This window comes from Protopterus annectens, chromosome 4.part1 (genome assembly GCF_019279795.1).
Source record: "Protopterus annectens isolate FY-2018-M chromosome 4.part1, PAN1.0, whole genome shotgun sequence".
Taxonomy (NCBI): domain Eukaryota; kingdom Metazoa; phylum Chordata; order Ceratodontiformes; family Protopteridae; genus Protopterus; species Protopterus annectens.
The window spans coordinates 155881346-155898628 of record NC_056734.1 but is presented as its reverse complement, the minus strand read 5'-3'; the positions used below and the strand labels follow the sequence as shown (position 1 = coordinate 155898628).

General features: G+C 44.0%; 1 long non-coding RNA gene across 1 annotated transcript in view; it reads right to left on the bottom strand.

Moving 5' to 3' along the window:
* Positions 1 to 17283, bottom strand: part of LOC122800791 — a 734489-nt gene that overhangs the window by 387368 nt on the left and 329838 nt on the right. The window lies entirely within an intron of this gene.

Here is a 17283-nt window from a genome sequence, read left to right as displayed (position 1 = left end):
ATAGGAGATATACAGCAATATATATATATATATATATATATATATATATATATATATATATATATAGCACACACAACTGTGATGGACAGTGTTTTAGTTTTAGCAGACACAGCCATGGTCTATATCCTGGGAGTGGAAGTAGGCTGCATACAGAATCATATCCCACAACTGTACAGATAGGACCAGAATGTCCAGTATATGGGCCCATATCTGCTGCCTGTCACCCTATCTCCCTGGGAAGTCAGTGGGATGATCCCAGATGTTTAGACAGCAAACAGGGAATACAACTGATTGTCACACATCTATGAGAACAAACCTGTCACTCTAGCAACTCCCGAAACTGTTATGAGAGTAATAAGTCAAGTATGTCCTATCTACACCCCCATGTTGTCAAGCTGTGACCAGAGTGTGTACAGTAACAGAGTGAGATGTATGTGCATAATACTAATGTGGATTCTGGTAATGTGTGGCAACATTCAGGTAGTGCTAACAAACATTGCTCCCACAGGTACATCGGATACGAACACTGTGCTGAGAAATAAAAATCTTGATACCCTGTACTGGTACTTTTTACTCTGATATTGTATGGAATTGTGAGTGTTGCAGTTGCTCTGAATAATAAGGTATCACTGATCACTGTCACCCACACTGTGCTACATAATATAACTGTGTAGGAAAACCTGTATAAGAGTGTTATAAGTCAGTAAAGGTTGAAGAGGGCAATAGTCTAGATATGTCCCAGTTCACCTGCATGTGGTCAAGACATGGCCAGAGTCTGTGCAGAAAGAGATGGACAGGTATGTGCACAACATCAACCTGGAATCTGGGAGTATGTGCAGGAACAGTGTTAACAAACATTTCCTCCACAGGTATACCAGGTAAGAGGTGTATACTGCAGGTAAAACCAGTTAATGTATAAAGATGATGACAGCCATATCACTGTACAAACTAAGGCAATAGGGTAGTATAGTAATACTTGTAAGGTACAGATAACAGTACTGACTAGGAAAGTAATACGAACTACAGGAATACACTAGTTGTTAATTGACATCTTTCTCTCCCCCCACCATGTCTCCAACAATAAACTAAATACCCACCTCAACCGGTATGTGATGACTTCACTGTTCTGTTGGGACATATGTCCTATTGGTTGATAATTATTTAAATCTGTTTCCATGCATGTGCTATGTTGAATTACTCCAACATTGGTGGCATGGTGCCATCAGTGTACAGGCATGCTGTTGTTATTACCACTGTGGTCCCATGTATGCATGTGTTCCGTTTGCTATGCAACTGTTCCATATCTGGTATCTGGGTTAATGGGAATATCTATGCACGCTGATATACCTAACCCTGGAATGTGTTGACTATTAATAACCCACATATGTTGATACACCATAAACACCATAGCACATATGGGAATGCATCCCACCTCAGCTGGCAGTGGCACCAGCTTGTCTGGGGCTCAACCCGAGACCTCCTCATACGTTGATCCTGCACCACCTTCAGGTGGAACCACCTCAGGGGATGGGGCTCACCCCCCTGAGAGTGGGCATGGACAGGAAGCTGTCACCCATCGCCAGGTCTGAGTCATGGTGGGTGGAGAGCTCGATTAGCAGTTTGGAGATCTTCTACACCAGCTCGAGGGACGCATGTCATGACTAGAGGGTCGGCCTGGTTCTCCGACAGCCCCCAGCACAGCCACCTTCGCAGCCATGAAGGTGTAGTGGTGACTGCCCATGGGTGGGGATCTCAGTCCCACTGTTTCCACTAGTGCTCTCATGGGCTTCCAATTTCCCAACAACCCCATTGAGGTGTTTACCCCCCACATATGTCATATACCCCCCTGTATGCATCTTGTTTGTCTTGTCCCCGACATCCCACTCTCACCTGAAAAAAAATGGGCAATCTGTTCCCAAAAAAACATCTCACCCCATACATAGTTGCCCATTTCACACACGTGTCAACTGAACACATGTAATCTGGTCTAATTGGCATCACAACATATTATTGTTGTCCCCACCCCTCTCTCAGGGGTTTGAGTGTCCAAATCTAACTCCAAATTCAGTGTATATGCACAGCTGTTGCTGTAGAAGAAATGGGCAGCTATGGACCTTCCCTACACCCTTCCTGCATATCCCTTGCTATTTTCTCTACTGTCCTTCCCTCTTTGCACCCCTTTTTTACCACTTTCATATCAACCCTTTGTTCTTTTCTTTTAAAGAAATTAGCATGGGGGTAAGTGGGAGTAAGCAATTTTAATCAGCAGTAAGCGGGTTTAAGCTTGTTTGCGAGGGGGTAAGCAATGCCTACACAGGTTAAGCAATTCAGAAGCTAAATCAATATAAGAAAATGTAAGTGGAAGTTAGCAGTGCTTACCTCCACGCAAACCCATGTAAACTTGCTTACAACTGCTTAAAAGTGCCTTAATCACTCTGTATCTAATGGCCCTTGTTCTGCCCAGCAAAAAAATAAACAGCATCTGCAAGGCTTGACCCCAGGACCCTGCACACCATAGACAAAGTGATTTACCACTAAGCCATGTCAGACATACATTACCCTGATGTTTTCACAAACATATCATCCAGCCCAGTCATTCAACAGTACAGCAAATAGGAAATGTATTTAAACATGTAGATGTATGTGTGTGTACATATATTAATATCTAAATATATATATATATATATATATATATATATATACATATCTATATATATATGTAGATATATATATATATATATATATATATATATATATATATATATATATATATATATATATATATATATAAATATATATATATATATATATATATATATATATATATATATATATATGTGTATTTATATATATAAACATATATATAAACATATATACATACATATGCATACGTCTATAGATATATATGTCTACATCTATATATACAGACATACATCAGTAGATAAAAATGGGAACATAACAAAAACATATATGTCCATATGCACCATTAATGGGGTTGAGGGGGCCCAAACAAAATACATCTTGCACGAAAAGGTATTCCCCCCCACAGCCAAACACGTTTGCCCTGCAATACACTACCAGCTGTTGCAGATCCCATAACCAGGACCTGACACAACATGGGCACAAGATGTTAACAGTATAAATATATATGTAACTACACATACACACACAGAGATATGTATAGGAAGATACATATGTAGAAGGTACACACAATATGGAACAGACATCATGTCTAGAGTTACCACCTTACCAACTGGACACTGTATGTGCCACCCATACAAATGACAATTGTTGCCTGCAACATATACCCACAGGGAGGTCAAAGGATATAACACCACACACAAGTTTTCATACATGGGAAAGCTTTATTTGTGTACTATTACAGTTGTATATGCCATGTCATATAGCTGTTTAGACACTGACATCCATATAAACAGAGTAATGCAACTGTGAAGCAGTTATACTAATACAGTAGTCTGGAAAAGGTTTACATATGTTGCTGTCCAGTCCGAGGCCTTCAAGTAGTACAATAGTAAAGACAGGTTGGGCCACAGGATACCAAACAATCAACAGTAAGTAATGCAGATGTATAGTCCAGCAGCCTCTATCTACACTCTGTACACAATCCCTAGGGGGTAAAGACCTCAGTTGACACAATAGGATTTATCTGTTACATAACAAGGCATAACTAACACTATCACAATCACACAGACAAACAGAACAGTCTGTATGGCAGGAGGCAGTAGGCCTGCATTTACCCAAGATGAATTGTATAGTAATGTACATCCAGATACCTTAAGGCAGCTTACCTCTGATACCCCCACATGTTGTGACAGCCTAGGTTAATAGGGCCATATACCACTGTTACATACACTGGCCTCTGGAGTGCATAAGGGCACACATGTATTGTGTAGGTTAATCCCACACATATATGGACCCAACCCCACAGTATGTGTGGAGGACAAAACAGCAGTAGACTGATGGCAGGAATGGTGGCATGACATACTCACAGCCCACTATATAACAACCCCTAACAGCATGTCATATGTACAAAGCATGGTATGTAGGTGGAGGACAGAGGCTGGAATACAGGGTCATATGTGTAAAACTGTTGTCATACACTAAGCAAGTCACTGGTGTTACAGGATAGTCTGCAACATACCCTTAGTCAGGAATATGAAGTTAAAAACAGAAATGGATGTAGCCCTGTACTGACAGCTCTCAACACACACACTGCCAGTGATATATTTGACACAAGACATGTGTGGTGGACAGACAAAACATAATAGGCACAACTCTGGCCATCAAGAGGATAGGCCCACAGTTGAAAGCTATGCAGACTGCATTCCAGGTTAAACTAGTATGTACACACGAACCATATAACACCGATGCTATACAATGCATACAACAACACTACTCACACTCTGTAGTTCTGGAACCTCCAACAAATATGTAGCTGGGCTGAGTGTGCAGGTTCTCCTGTAAGAAGTATTGCTGCCTGCTGTCTGTAACACTGCTGCCCACACACAGGAATGATGTCCATCATACAGGAAAGGTAAAGGGACAACGCCCAAAAGATGTAGGGATTTATAGTAGATGGTTGTCATGACAGTGGTAATTGGAAGTACTACACAGCATGCTGCATGCAGGTACCAAGTGGAGGACACTGATTAGTGCAAAGGCCATCACCTAATCATGTGCATCACCTACAAATTCCATGCTGCAGTCTATGCAAAGCAGCTCATTCCATTTACTGGAGAGAGACTGAGAGAGAGAGAGAGAGAGAGAGAGAGAAAGAGAGAGAGAGAGAGAGTGAGAGAGAGAGAGAGTGGGTATAAGACACAGAAAAAAAAGAAAACCATCCAGAAGAGTCTGCATTCCCAGAAACAGGTATGTGAATTATACATGTATGTAATTGACCTTAGTGCTTGGTCCATAATAATGGGATAGATGATGTGGAATTATTTATATGTGCCTCCAGGTGTTGTTGTTGTAATGATGTTCAGCTGAATAAATGCTAAGGACAATAGAGTCCATCCCTGTGGTTAGTGGGCCATACCCATCAACCATACAGAGCAGTACTGACTGATAAGATGTAAGCCATCATAGTGTGTGTTGTGTAATGGGAAGAATGTATATTACAAGGCCAATAGCTGGTGGTGGAAGTAATGCCATTATGATGGAAATGGGGGTTCCACAGCCCACCTCTTTCAGGGTACTCAGGTTAACCTGTATTGCAGCATACAGGAATACCATAGGTGTGTAATAAGGTTACCTGTAATCTGGCCCTACATATACCTCCCTAATGTCAGGCTGTGTCCATATGTGGCACTTGTCTATGTTGTAGCAAGGCAGAACAGTGCAGCTGTGCAGAAAGATGTTGTGAGATTGCAGACCTGATGTCTGAATGTACCCCACATATAGGTATGCATATGTGTACATATATATATATATATATATATATATATATATATATATACACACACACACACACACACACACACATATATATATATATATATATATATATATATATATATATATATACACATGTATGTCCACAAATATACAGATACCCATGTGTAGACATATATATGAGCACACATATATATATATCATCACATATATCTACACATATATAGATATATACCTATATGCACATATCTACATATATACAAACACACACACAAACATATATGTAAGTACATGTCCCCTATATTACTGCCACAGTGCTGCATGCTATTTGTGAGGAAACAGCACACATAGCAATACACACAGATATCTACAGCTGTCAGTGTGTACAACATGGACGGGTATGTCACATGTGAACTACTTGTTGGGACCACATTGCCCTTGTCTGTGAAGTATGGAATAGAAATATGGGGATGTATGGCAGGTATAGTTGTGGAGGTGGTCAGAGTTGGTAGATATAGAGGACAGCCTACAGGGGTGGCATGTGACACATGGTGGGTAAACACCCTGGATGGTGTGTGTGGTCTGTGATGTGGATGCCCCATGGGCCCCAATATGGACACAATGGGAACAAGCCTCCCACCCACTGCTACTCACAACAGCAGTCTATGTCCTGAAGGTGCCTGGCCTGGAGGCTGAGCCGGAGGAGCATGTGGGCCCTGTGAATGTGTACTGGGTGCCTCAGGGTGATGTAGCACATCCCACATGTGTCTGTGGAGCCTGTTATGGAACAGACCCTGGACCTGACCTCAAGGGACAGGAACATGTCTGTGTGTGCCTCCAGAATGAGGGACAACATCCCCTGAGTTGGTTCCACCTGATAGTATTGCTGGACCAGTACATGAGGTGGCCCCAGGGTGGGACACATGTGATGTGGCCTGGTAACATGAGCAGATGAGTTCAGAGAGGTGGATCTGCTGGCCAATAGTACATATACATGCTATTGTGTCACTGTTATAGAACATATGTTGGTAGTAATAGTCTACACAATCCCAGAACTTGCCCAAAAACATGCCTAGATAACCACAATAACACAGAATGTCAGATGTGCAGCACACACATAGCAAGCATACCACAGGCATATATGGAACCATTGTGGCACTGACAATGGCATGCAGGTAAATAGTGTGTAACAGGCCAGCAATGATAGTGTCCACACAGGGAACATGGCTACAAACACATTGCACAAAGTGTGGTACAGTACGATATTGGTCCCACTGGTAGGTATGCCTTAGCCATACCTATTGAGTTGTGTGTACAGTTTGTTGTCACTGATATGGTGGTGGGTGTGACAGTGATGTCTGTGGTAACCTTGCTGCATGACTTGCTCACACCTGTGTCCATCTTTATGTCTTTCAGGCACGATGTCTCATGGAAGGCTGCCAGCCTACACAGAAACGAAAATGAAACCTTGCTGAATGGACTCATACAGCACTATGTGACCTTGTTTGGCCGGGCTGCCCATGATCAGTAGGAGCAGACCTCCCTGTGAAATGACCTAGTCCTCAGGGTCAATGATGTCGGACTGCACAACTGCAGTTATGAGCAGGTCCGGCATCATTGTTCTGACCTGCTTTGCAATGCCTGTCAGCGTGCTGCTGCAGTCCAGGGATCACCTCGCCACAGAGGGGGCCATGCCATCCATCCCCCCAACAAATGTTGAGGAGCTCCTGGCCAGCCTCATGGCACCTGCCCTTCCGGCCAGCCACCAACCACCAGACACCTTTCTGGAGGTGGGTGCCACCCACACACCAGCTAAGGAGCATGCAGGTAAGGCCACAGGACACATCTGTAGACCATTGTTGCATATACATCCACATCGGTGCAGGTAGATGATGCATATCTGACATGTCATAGAAATATTTTGTGGCTGCATAGTAGTGATAAACAGATGTCCATATGTGGTAGTATTGTGGAAATGTACTGTTGATGTATTGTAATACTGCACCCACCCTGTAGCAATGCCACAGTTGTGGCCACTGACTTTGTAACTCTCACCTTCTTATGTAGGTCACTCCAGGATACCACCAGCCTGTAGCTGGTAAGTATGGTTTATGTAGATGCTTGCCAATACACTGAGCATGTAATGGCAATAGTATATTCCATGCACACATCTAACACACCTACCCAGAATGCATGCTGTACATGTGCATGTATTGTTGTTGTGAAATGCACGGTATTACAGGGGTGACCATGATGGGGTATTGGAAGGGTATGTCAGACACCTGCATGATAACTAACATCCTATCATTGTGGAATGTGTCCACATGGAGTAACATAATGGTGGGAAACATGGCCTACAGTAGGGACATGTTTGGAACAACACCCATATACAGTGCAACACCAGTGTATATACCTGTAGGACAATGGCAACTGCTGCAGAGATACACTATGGCATAAGGCATTACAGTGGTCCACATTATCAGCTGGGACTAGGTTGTAACATGTGGTTTTCAGTGTATGGGACACTGCAAAGTGACACACATGTGTAGGACTTACTTGACATGCATCTGCAAAAAAAGGCTGAAGTAGGGGGGATGGGTGTCAACATGACACACCAGTGCACTGCAGCAGGGCTCCTAAGGATGCTAAGAATGGCTGTATCTGCACATAGTCAGGTTCAGGACCTGTGGCAGCCATAACCCTACCTCCACAACAACAGTGACAGCAGTGTGTGAACACCAAGGGATGTGCACATGAGTAGACATTGCAATCATGCAGATTAGGGGGACATGTTTAGGGCAGACTGAACATACACTGTCAAATGGAGATGGCCCATGCTGGTATACCCCTGCCAGAAGTAGTGACTGCTACAGTACACACAACAAGAGGTGTGACAAACTGTCATGATAAGGGTGTGCACACATATGCTCACATGGTGTGTAAACATCGTGGTCAGCATCCGCACACCTAACACATTCTGTAGACACTGCATGTGAAAGTACTGGACATATGTCACATATCAGGCTCATGTACTTTTAAGATATGCAGTGATGTGGTCCCATGGCAGATCAAGGATGGGTGTGTCATATCAATAAGGGTGAGTACACCCCCCCATAGCCACGGTATGCTCTGATGGTTGTCAGTGTAAGAGTATTGGATTGGTCATACATGGTTTGCTGATGTTGAGAGTTGTGAATAAGACATCAGGCATTCACAAATGACATCTGTCCACATATCATCCCAGGTATGTTTTGCTGGAAAACATAGTGGCTGTGAGCATTAAAGCTGACATAACTGACACAGTAGTACACATTCAGCAATGGGCTGTACACCTGTGAGGTGTGGTGCACAGTACAAGGCAGGGTGCAGAACAGGTGCACAGCAATACTGTGTACATAGGTGCAGTGGTATCCAGGGAAAGGGGCTTCACCTAGTGACACAGCACATGCATCACACACATGTATACTGTTGCTAGCATAGATTGACTATAGCTGTACTGCATGCTGTTGGGTACCATATGTTATGCATGTTGACAGAGGGGTAATAGGAGGACTGTGTGTACTATCATTGTGCAACCTTACCTGTATGTGCATTTGTGCATCCTGGTGGGCAGTTAGTTTGTCTGTAGGGTCACCCTGGTGAAGTGGAGGGAGGTTGATGCATGTAGGATGTGTGTGTTCGTGTGTGTGTGTGTTTGTGTGGCTGGCCATATATGCACATGTGTGATTGTGGGATGTTCATACAGCAGTACCTACCTCTGGGATCATGCAGTATATGAACATGGACTGCCACATTACACACCAGGAATACTTGTCATGTGTGTAATCACAGGACAGCTGATAGTATAATATGGTCTGTAGCATGGAACAGGCATTGAGAGGGAAGGTAGACACCAGGTGCACCCTTAATATTGCATTCAGCAGAGAGGTCACCTACAACCCACGTATGCAGCACTACATATGCATTGGGGAAGTACTAGTCAACACCAGGGAGTGTATCCAAATATTACAGGTGTCACATGATAGGCTGATTGAGCAGCATATATGGCATGTATTGAGCATTACATACACATGACACACAAGTGCATGATATTATGGATAGAACATTTTAGCCCACACATATAGGGGCCATGCTCATGATGTCTGGACATACACAGGGTGAACACCGAATGACAGCAGTGAGGCCATCTAAAACCACTACACACAGTTCAGGCAGGTAATTTAGTAAGAGGTCTTGTGTTGTGATTGCTTGTGTAGGCATTTAGAGGATTGATATGTTAATGAGTGGTATCAATGTGTGTATGGTACCAAGTATGACACAAGATGGGGTACACATGGAGATATATGTGGGACTGTCTGTAAAGTCACGGACAGGTAGATATTATGGCGGTGTGCGCGTGTGTGTGTGTATGTGTGCGTGTGTGCGTGTGTGTGTGTGTGTGTGTGTGTGTGTGTGTGTGTGTGTGTGTGTGTGTGTGTGTGAGTCTGTACTGTTAGGCAATGCTGTACAGGTTTTAAAGTGCATTTATTATTTTCCCCACAGGTGGTGAGGTGGGTTAGGGTCCCTCCTGCATGCAGTCTGATGCTGGTGTCCATACAGACACCAAAGATGATGATAGTACTGTTGAGGCACAGGAGGGGTAGTCAGGGGCCGACACTGCGCCATCATTTGACACACCCTTTTTGCCACCCCAACCTCGCACACAGTTTCAGTGCCTATACATACCCCATCAGCAGTGGCCATGGTGGAGGAACACCTGGCATCTGGTGGCAGTGCACAGCAAAGTATGGAAACCATGCCTACTGTGCCAGGTCACAGCAAGCATAGCTGGAAGTCTGGCAGAGCACTACATATGCTGATGTCCCAGGGTGGTCATGGTAGGACCACAGGACATCATGCCCCTGGCAGAGGTGACATAGCTGGTACCAGCAGGTGCATGTTTCAGGCTGTCATGGTGGCACAGGCACATATGGAACATTACACCAGACAGGGCCTGAGGATGCAGAGGGCAGCTCTCACATCTGTCAGCGACAACATCCGTGAACTGTCTGGTGCCATCCATGCTTATACCAAGCTCATGGATAGATGGCATGGTGAGATGATGGCCCTCATCGCCCGTAGTATGTCCATGCTTGAACGTGTGGTGGGGGTGCGGTGATGGCTGCGTGGACAAAAGCCAGCAACACCAACAGCTGGCAGTCAATGTGGACATGATAGGACACCAAGGGGCTCCCATAGTGGCAGTACCAGCCCCAGCAGTGTGTGGGGGTGCTGTCCACACCACACCACAGCAGGCCACATGCACATGTTCCTAGCCAGTCCCAGGAGGGACCAGGTACCAGTGGACATTTGTCATCAGCAGGTGAGAGTAGCACATCGAGGCCTGTCCTGGATGTGCCCATGGAAACCCTGGCAGGCACAGTCCACATGTCCATGGCCAGAGGCAGTGAACTGCACACCCTGCCAGGTATGGTCTGCAGCTGTCCATAAACACCTTGTGTAGGGCAGCCACATGGCACAACTGTGTGCATGCATACCCACACATTATGCAAACACACCTAGGGCAACCCCATATCTACACACACATCATCAAACCCAGCTCACCTCAGTACACCCCTCACCCACACACATGGTGTCAAATGTATGGCCTACCCTCGTCCTCTAGCAAACCAACAACACACCCTGTGCATATGATGATACCTGTGCCACATCCCTGTCATCCATAACATCAATCCAGGGACAGGCTAATATGGTTCTAATGCACACAGTGACTGTTCTACAGTGTACCACAGTACTGCAGTGTAACATGTAAGGAGTGAAGTGTAATGCATATATGTCATGTAATGTAGCTATCCAGCAATGATGCATTATAGCTGTTAATAACACTGGTTGATTCTGGTCTCTATAATGTTATCCATTTGTGTTGTAGGTGTACATGTGTCAGCACGAGGATGGTCTGCAGTCATATTCCACAATGGGGTATGGCACTGTGGTGACACCATGACTGTGGCATATCTGGGGTACAGTTGAACACATGTCACAGGTTAGTATAACAGTTATTGAATGTGCCACATGGACAGGTGACAAACTGAGGAGTGCATACCCTGCAACATGATATAGACCGATCCACATGCACGCACACTGTTACTTGCAACACTGGGACTAGACCACTACCTAGGTATGTAGTGATACTGAAGTGTGTGGCTTACATTGCACACACCACACAGCGTTTATGGTTATGTGTGTCCCAGGTTACATGTTACATGCAGAACATCCCCAGACATGTACTATGCTAATGGGGGATGTAATGGTTGTATACAGACAATTCGTAGTGTGACATACCTTCATATACACATTAACAGACACATAACAGGCAGACACACATCCGAGAGACCAGGTCCTATCACTGCTAACTAACTTGACCGTGTGTCCAATGTGTTACAGGGAGGCTGCAAACAGCACATGCATAACTGGCCTGGATTGTGGTATCAGTTACCTGTATGGTTGATGGTGACAGTGGTAACCATAAAGTGGTACATGGGACATATCCCGGGTGTACCTTGGAGTAATGACAGTGTAGACAGCACCCGCATCCCCCAGTGGATATTGTACTCCCTGAAACCCATGATGACACTCTGCCTTACCCACCATCACACATTGGCCACAACTGCGATACAACCCATAGTATACCCCAACAGTGGTACTACAGGGATATGCATCTAATGCACATGCCACACGTGTAGTAGAGTGTTGCATTGTCATGCCTCACCTATGGGCAGCAACAACATTATCTGTACTACTGCATGGCAATGGGTATTGTAATAGGAGTATGTGGCCCTGGAATGCTGTACCCTACAGATATACGGACATGCACACATACACACACTTGCCAGAACACAATGGGTATCCCATGCTTATCAACCCATTTGTACAACACTGTTGTGCTGGTACTGCAAGGCTCATGTAGATTGTTTGGAGAGGAGCTTAACAGGGTACATGTAATGTCTCATACAGCAGCAGCCAATTTCCAATTACAGGTGTGCTAACACACAGACACTGCTATACTCAGTCATGCACATGTACACCCCATGTAGAGGGGTGCATTGCTGCTTGTGGTCATAGCTGTGTACCCAGCTATTGCCCAAGGAGAGATGGGTTGTGTAGGGGTTGTGTGTACAGTGGTATCCTGCCACCTGCCATGTGGCAGCAGGCAATCTATTGATAGACACTACTGTGGTGGCACTCAGGGTGAGAATGACATGCATCAGCCAATCCTCCAGGTGCCTCCTGCACATGGCCACTGAGGTGATCAAGTTTACATGTATGCAACATGCATTACAACACTTGGTTAGTGTCTGTGATGGAGACCTGTATGCAAGCATGTTCTGTTGACTGTGGTAGTGTAGTGGAGGTACCCATGGCATGTGGTGCATACAGGGTGTCATCTCCTATATTTGCCAGTTCTTATACAGCTGAGCAGACATGTCAGTGTCAATCAAGCTTAGGTTGCCTGTACATATCCCAGCTGGATACCTGCCATCTGCACATCTGTACAGGGACTGACAGTCATCAGCTTGACCAGTAGCTATGCAGTAGGATGAGTGTGTTGACAGATAGACATTTGACAACAATATGTATGCCATAACTACATGTCAGAAGCCTTCACTAACATGTGCTGTACAGACGGTAGGCTGCAGTTACATTCCACATGTCAGATCATTATCCAGTAGGGGTTATATACTGTGACACAGCTCACACACCAGGGATACAACAGGGAGGCCTCAGAGTCCAGCTATGCCTGCAGGTGTGCCTGTTGTCAGTACTACATTTAGCACACTGCTCTTGCCTGGGTAAGCACTGTCAACAGTAGTACCACCATGATACACTACATGTTAGTGTGACAGCATGTACCCTGAGCTACTACACTTGTATGTAGCACATTCACATGGATGATAGTGCTGTACAAGCCTCATATACATCTGTGTCCCACACATGGCACTCACACCCCTTGCTACTGTAATGATAGCACACAGGTGCATGTATTGTACATGGCATTGCATACACTTATTACAGATGTCATTACCCTGCTATGTTATCTGACTGGGTGGTGTGAACTGGTTACCAGGGCTAAGCCATGCTTAGCAAGTATCAACATTGCTGCAATATAACAGCTGAGCTGATTTGCACACTGGTATGTGAAGCCTACACTGTGTAAGTGCTTGTATGTTTATCCATAGGTTAGCACCGCTTAGCTTTACACAAACCTGCTTAAAGCTGCTCAATGCTGCCTTAACCACTCTGTATCCGACAGCTCTTGTTCTGCCCAGCAACAAAATGAACAGCCCTTGTAGGTTTTGAACACAGGACCCTGTACACTATTGTCACAACACTTAACCGCTATGCCATGACCACTGTGAAGACAGCTGTTTTACCAATATATCTGTCAATACACATATTGAGTAGTATAGAACAATTGCCTTTACTTCCACAGTTGTGTAGTACTTGTTATTAATATGACTGTTGCATCACATATGTTGTTTTATCATAAGGTACACATAGCAGATACATACGGTGAGTTACATATGGGAGGGTATACACACATAACCATGAGGTTTACACATGACAGGAATATGGATATATGGATATATACATATAATAGGTCAATATATGTCTAAATGTACATATACATGTATATTCATACATATGTCTGTATACACATCTGTATAGTGCAACATATACATGGCCACGTGTACATCTCTTCATAGGTATATATATATATATATATATATATATATATATATATATATATATAGCAATATATGTATGCACATCCTATGTGTACAGATATGCTTATTTATGTGGGTATATATGTAGATATCTATAACTATATGTGCATACATATATATTCTGATATACCTATTGCTGACAATATACATGTAGATATCCATACGTATATGTGCATATGTATCTCCATCTGTATATGTGTAGACATATGTTGATGGAGAAGTACAGAGAATGTCAGAAGGAGTTGCATTGTGTCTTTGTGGATTTAGAAAAAGCATATAACAGAGGGCCTAGAGAGGTGTTGTGGTATTGTATGAGGAAGTCGGGAGTGTCAGGGAAGTATGTAAGAGTGGTACAGGATATGTACGAGGGTAGTGTGACAGCAGTGAGGTCTGCGGTGGGAGTGACAGATGTGTTTAAGGTGGAGGTGGGATTACATCAAGGTTCAGCTCTGAGCACTTTCTTATTTGTAATGGTGATGGACAGGTTGACAGATGAGATCAGACAGGAGTCCCTATAGACTATTATGTTTGCAGATGACATTGTGATCTGTAGTGAGAGTAGGGAACAGGTGGAGGAGACCCTGGAGAGGTGGAGATATGCTCTAGAGAGAAGAGGAATGGAGGTCAGCAGGACTAAGACAGAATATATGTGTGTGAATGAGAGGGAAGATAGAGGAATGGTGAGGATGCAGGAAGTAGAAGTGGTGAAGGTGGATGAGTTTAAATACTTGGGATCAACAGCTCAGAGTAATGGTTAGTGTGGAAGAGAGGTGAAGAAGAGAGTACAGGCAGGATGGAGTGGGTGGAGAAGAGTGTCAGGAGTGATTTGTGACAGACGAGTACCAGTAAAAGTGAAAGGGAAGGTCTACAAGAGGGCAGTGAGACCAGCTATGTTATATGGGTTGGAGACAGTGGCATTGACAAAAAGGCAGGAGTCAGAGCTTGACGTAGCAGAGTTGAAGATGTTAAGATTTGCACTGGGTGTGATGAGGATGGACAGGATTAGGAATAAGTATATTAGAGGGTCAGCCCAGGTTGGAAGGTTTGGAGACAAAGCCAGAAAGGCAAGATTACATTGGTTTGGACATGTGCTGAGGAGGGATGCAGAGTATATTGGGAAAAAGATACTAAGGATGAAGCTGCCAGGTAACAGGAAAAGAGGAAGGCCTAAGATAAGGTTTATGGATGTGGTGAGAGAGGACATGCAGGTGGTTGGTGTGACAGAGCAAGATGCAGAGGACAGGAAGAAATGGAAACAGTTGATCTGTTGTGGCGACCCCTGATGGGAGCAGTCGAAAGAAAAATAAGAATATGTATATATCTGAGTGTTTATATGTATGTGTATATATATATATATATATATATATATATATATATATATATATATATGTACATATACATATCCATCTATGTATGTCGATATGTATATGTGTATATATCTATATAGATATACGGATAATTATATATGCATATATGTTCACCATATGTCCTGAACATGGAGTGGAGCCCTATCTCAGCCCAAATAGTCCCGACCTCTTACTGCAATGGGATGTCAGGTATGTTTTGTAGGTATATTTGTAGACTATTGCTACTGTAATAGGGATTTTCTTCACAGATATGTTGTGTGTGGGAGGTCACATCTGCTTTTAACATGTGCGCCATTGGCTACCGACAGACATCCTAAGGACATCATAGTATAGTACCACTGCTAGCACAGTAATGCTCCTGTGGACTACAGCAGAGATATGGCCAATATATGTGGACAGTCTGACACACTCTGGTCAGTCCAGAGGTATACATAGAACCCCTTAGTGCAAGACATGTAGACCAAGCCTGACAATGTGGATGCTAACAGCCATGTAGATGGGTATATCATGTAAATACTGGTATACATTTCCCCCTATATGTTATGCATTCACACACCCCTGTCTGTCCTGACACATAATAACCACTGGTACAGAGGTCCCATGGCCACATACTACCCACTAGTTAGTGACATACATCTGTACAGCATCCCACTGCTTTGTCTGACATACATGACTGTTGTGGTAGTCCAGCAGCAGTACATCTGGCAAGTATCTGGACATAACATCTCACTGGGTAAGTACACCAAGCTGCTAGGCATGTAACAAAGCACCATGCAGGCTACAGGCAGACTGCCACAACACTGGCCTACATTTCCTATGGGGGAATACACATGTACCTGCATATATAGCAGGCTCTACAGGCATGTCACAGCACAGAGTAACAGACACCTGTGGGCATAATCACAACCACTGTGAACACAGCCACATATGGTAAGCTAGCATAATATTACAGTATATGCACTATCTGATCAACATCATCCTCAAATGTGCCACTCACACACTACCCCTACATATACTGGGCCACTACACAGTGTGGTCTGATGCCTGTCTGTGGTATGGGACATGTGTGTGTTTGGCCCTACAAACTTGTAAGCCAATAGGGTAACATGCACTAGAACAGCATGTAACATCAGATATAACAGGACCAAGAACAATGACATCTACCACAGTCTGTACACAGGCCAACGTACATATTCACAATACGCACACTGTCAACAATCACCATAAGTACACAGACCTCAGTACTGTACACACAACCACAGAATGCCCAGGTTATGTCCTCAAATATAACCCCTATTATACATAACATGTGTAGCAGTCTGATCACTGGCTTGTTATCAGATATGATGTCAATAAATATGGTGTACAGAACATATGCACCTCTCACTGCATTACATGTGTACAAAGGTTGACAGAGTTGTGGCTGGAGGCACAAACACAGGACCAATATTGACATGTTGCTGTGCTAACCTCATACATTTACTGTTGTAACAGGGTTTATTGCAACATATGTCCTATGAGGGATATGAAATCAGTAACTCTCATGACTGTCACCATGTACTGACTGCAATCCTCACACTATGCTTCTTCAGTTCACAGATAGGTGCTCTGTGGGTAACACAAGAAACATAAGGCACCACACACTGCCCAGTCTGCAGATGACCCTACAGATGGGGGTTTCCTCATAAACATAGCACTGACATGACAGGTATTAG